Source organism: Nematolebias whitei, chromosome 20 (assembly GCF_014905685.2).
Source record: "Nematolebias whitei isolate Nwh7 chromosome 20, NemWhi1, whole genome shotgun sequence".
NCBI classification, from domain to species: Eukaryota; Metazoa; Chordata; class Actinopteri; order Cyprinodontiformes; family Rivulidae; genus Nematolebias; species Nematolebias whitei.
Genome location: NC_056517.1, coordinates 16,036,171 through 16,041,038, shown reverse-complemented (window position 1 = coordinate 16,041,038; position 4,868 = coordinate 16,036,171).

The following is a 4,868-nucleotide window of genomic DNA, read 5'->3' as shown; positions in this document are numbered from 1 at the left end:
ATGTTGGACTTCCTGAGATTTGATTTTAACCCAGGTGTCATCAACATACCTGAACCAATGACTTGGTGGTGTCCCTGAAAAGGACGTCAAGGCTCTCTTTTCTACCTCCTCCATGTACAGGTTGGCAACAATAGGAGAAACTGGAGACCCCATAGCACACCCATGTTTCTGCCTATAATATTGCTCCCCATATGTGAAGTAAGTTGACTGCAGGCACAGTTTCAAGAGTTGACACAGTTGTTCTGTGGAAAGCGTGGTCCTGTTGCTCAGAGTGGTGTCTGATTTTAATTTTAAACTGACCACCTCTACTGCATCATCAACAGGAATGCACGTAAAGAGTGATGTGACATCAAAAGAGACCATTGTTTCATCAGTCTCCATGATGACATCCCTCACCTTATCCACAAAGTCCATGGTGTTCTGTATGTGGTGTTCTGAGCTGCCAACTAAAGGGATGAGTACAGACGCCAGATATTTGGAAACATTGTAAGTGACAGAGTTAATCATGCTAACGATTGGGCTTAAAGGTACACCTTGTTTGTGGATTTTAGGTAAACCATACAGACTAGGTGTGGCCTCCCCTGGGTACAGTCTGTGGTACAGAAAACGGTCAATAGCCTTGTCCTGCTCCAAAATTTTCAGGCAATCTATCAATTTCTTCTTGTAACCACTTCCTGGATCTCTTTTCAGAGGTTCATAAGTGTTTAAGTCACTAAGGAGTGTCATAACTTTCTTATGATAGTCTTTCTGGTTCAAAATCACTGTGCACCTTCCTTTGTCTGCTGGGAGAATGATGATGTTTTTGTCCTTGATGAGAGTGGTGAGTGCGTCCCTCTCCTCTCTACTGATGTTGGAAGGTGGTGGTTTTGCATTGCTGAGGCAGGCTGAAACTTTGATTCTGAGCTGTTCTGCTTCAGCCTCTTTAATTTTGTTGTTGTGGATGGCTGACTCAGTAGCTGTGATCATCTCCACCAGAGGAATTCTACTTGGTGCAACCGCAAAGTTCAGTGCCCTGGCAAGAGTCTCTGTCTCTGGCTGGGTGAGCTGTCTGTCAAATAAATTCTTCACCCACTTTTCTGTCTCCCTGGCATGTAATTGACTACTGGAGTGTTGTCCTACACTGAATGTGTTGTTATTGGAATAGTGATGGTGTTGATGAGCTATTAGTACGTTAAACTTGTTTTGTTGTCGAGTCTTGGACTTGACATGCTGTGCTAAGTGTGCCTGATCTGTACAGTCCATCACTTGCTGAAGTGTGGTCTGATCTAGGCATGTTGTTAGTTTTTGGTTAATGCACTCTTCTTTGGCCTTCAAGGTCTCAATAGTAAAATCGGTCTGTCTCACCCGTTCATTCAGCAGCTGGGTTTGTGCCTTCTGAAGGATTGTGCTTGCCCGGTGCCCGCTGACCGAAGATTTTAGTTCCAGGCTCTTGGGAATGATGCCACTTTGTCGACATCTGAGGTTGAATCGCAAATGGTTCCTGTAGTCTGCCCTCTTCCTTGCTGTTTTCTCAAACTCTCTAACTAGTTTGAGGCAATCCTGGCCAAAGTGGTTCAAAATATCCTGATAAATGCTCAATAATCCAGGTAGAAAAATCTAAAAAAGTTAAATCTGGTCCTCTGGACATTCAAAAAACAAAACAAAACAAAAAACAAAGCAAAACAACAAAAAAATCTAGAAATGTTTCGTCTCTCATCCGAGAGACTTCCTCAGTCGGAGGTGCTGTATTCAGCTCAGTCTCTTAAATAGCACCTTCTCAGAGTGGATCAACCAGTTTTGCTGCTGACAACCAAAACCAGTTGATCACATGCTCAAGAAGGACCATCAGCCTAACAATGGATCATTAGCACACTGATGGCTGTTTACTATTTACAGAGGGCTGAGTGATACTAGCAATCACAGACGGAACGAGACAGACTCAGGTGGAATACAAAGAAAACGGTGTTTATTTACAAGGTGAGAAACAACAGTTCAGGTACAGCTCCTCTGCAGCTCCTGGAGGAGGTAGAGGAGCAGAGTCAGGACGAGGCAGAGTTCCAAAAAGATTGAATGTTTGTTTTCTGTGAATCTCTTACAGTTTGATCCAGAGGTGGGGTCCAGTCCTCCAGGGAGCTCCAGAGAGAGAGTCCAGTGGCTGGCAGGGCAGGCACTGGCCGGATTAGAGGCACCAGGCAAAGGAGTCCAGGTGCAGGAAAGAACAAACCAAGGAGAGACCCAAGGGGGTCAGCAAACCAGGAACAGGTCTCGAGGAGGTCCAGGGAACACAGAACAGGACACGAGGAGTCCAGAATCAAAGGATCACAAGGGGCCCTTTGAACAAGCCGAGGAATCAGGATTACTAGGAACAAGAGAACAAAGGTTAGTATTAGGAAGACTAAGCCTAAAAGGCTTGAAGCACAACTACCATGAAAGGTGATATGCTCCAGCGAAGAGTAGCACTGGACTGCAGCCTTTTGTAGTCGGAGAGCCTCCTCAGTCTGATGGCCGTCAGGTGGGATTAATTAGCGGCCATCTTGGAGGAGGAGCTGCAGGCAGTGGTACTCTTACAGTAAGGCTGCAAATAAAAATTTCCAGTTAACTCTATCGAAGGCTTTTTCTGCATCTAGAGAGGATATTGCAGTTTCAATGTTTTTACTGTAAGAATAATCTATTAAATTAAATAATCTGCGTGAATTTGTGGCTGAATGTCTCCCTTTTATAAAACCAGTTTGGTCTGGATGTATTATTAGAGGAGTTACCTTTTCTAATATTTTTGAGAGGGCTTTACAAATTATTTTAAGATCAACGTTGATAAGAGATATTGGACGATAACCGGTAGGTAATACAGGATCTTTGCCTGGTTTTACCAGGAGACTAATGTTGGCAGAATTTATATTTTTTGGAAGACTGTTATTTTTCTCAGTTTCTTGTAGCATTTTGTGAAATAGTGGAGCCAGGATATTCCAGAATTCTTTACAGATTTCTGCTGGCAATCCATCTGGACCTGGAGCCTTTTTATTGGACATGCTTTTGAGGGCTTCCTGGAGTTCCACTGATGTCAGTGGTGAATCCAGCTCCATTGTTTGACTATCTGATAGTTTAGGAAGTGTTATTTTATCCAGGAATTCATTAATTTCATTATCTGATGGGTTTATTTGGGGCGAATACAAGTCTTTATAAAAATCTCTGAAAATGCTGTTAATTCTTTCAGGGTCGTAAACTGTATTCCCAGTCGAGTCTTTAACACCAACTATAGTTCCTGATGCATGCTCAATAATCCAGGTAGAAAAATCCAAAAAAGTTAAATCTGGTCCTCTGGACATTTGAATGTCCAGAGGACCAGATTTAACTTTTTTGGACCAACTATAGTTGTTTTTTCCTTATTTATTTTGAGCTGTTTAGCTACGAAGCTACATGACTTATTGCTCTGTTCAAAATTTGTGATTCTAAGTCGTTGTATTAAGAATTGAGTTTTTTTGTTAATACATTCTTTTAATTCCAATTTTGCTTTACGTATTTTATCCAGCATTTCTTCATCTTGAGAGGCTTCTAACGATTTAATGGTTTCTTCTAGTTCCTCAATACGTTTATTTTCTTTTTTCTTCTTTTGTGATGAGAATGAAATTATTTTACCTCTCATTACAGCTTTACCTGCCTCCCAGAGAATAGATGCTGATGTTCCAGGCACGTCATTATACTCCAGATATGAAGCCCACTCTTCTGTAAAATATTTGATAAAATCTACATCTTCAAGCAGTGATGTATTAAATCTCTAGTTTATACTTTTGGGGATTTATTTTCTGTTTGCTAGATTTAAACAGACAGGAGCATGATCACTGATAGGTATAGGGTGAATCTCAGTGTCTGAGATGTCCGTCAACAATGAGCTGCTGACTAAAAAATAATCCAGACGAGAGTAAGAGTGATGGACAGAAGAGAAGAAAGTATACTCTCTACGATTCAGGTGAAGAGATCGCCATGCATCACAAAGTCCACAATCATTCGTGTACTGTTTAACTATATTTATGGACTGCCAACTACGCTGAGTTCCTGCTCTACTACATCTGTCTAATTCTTCATTTAGACCAAAGTTGAGGTCACCTCCAAGTATAAGTGAGCAATCCAAGTGATCAGAAAGTGCTGAGAAAAAATCACGAAAAAAAAGGTGTCATCTACATTTGGGGCATATATACTGACAATACACAACTTATAGTTATTTATATAAAGTTTTATTATTAAATATCTACCCTCTGGATCTGTGACTGTGTCTAGTATTTTAAAGTTAACATTTTTGTGTATTAATATTGCCACTCCTCTTTGTCTTGAGTTATAGCAGGCACAAAACACATTAGGAAAATCAGTTGATTTAAGATCATCTGCAGTTGTCGTAGATTTATGAATCTCTTGTAAAAAGACAACATCTGCCTGTAATCTTTTAAGCTGGTTAAAAATTCCTAATCTTTTTTGTTGAGTACTGGTTCCATTGACATTCCAAGTTACAAACCTTACTGTGCCCATATTTGTACGTGAGTAGTTAAAGTTGACTAGTGCATTACACCATGGATACAAATATATCTAAATAAAATCTGAGTTAATGCTTGAGCTAGCCTGTTTAGATCTTCACAAACAGTGGTGTTGGAAGTGGAAAGATACCAGAAGATTGAGTAGATGCTGGATGTTGTTGAGGTGGAAAGATATAAAGTTCTCATATGAGGTGTCAGTGTGTGTTCTCTTCTTCTCTTCTTCTGAAACCGGAGTACCCGGACAAAACCCACGCATGCACGGAGAGAACATGCAAACTCCACCCAGAAGGCCCCTGAACCGGGGTTTGAACCAAGGACCTGCTCGCTGAGAGGCAGCAGCTCTACCAGTTGTGCCACAGTGCTGCC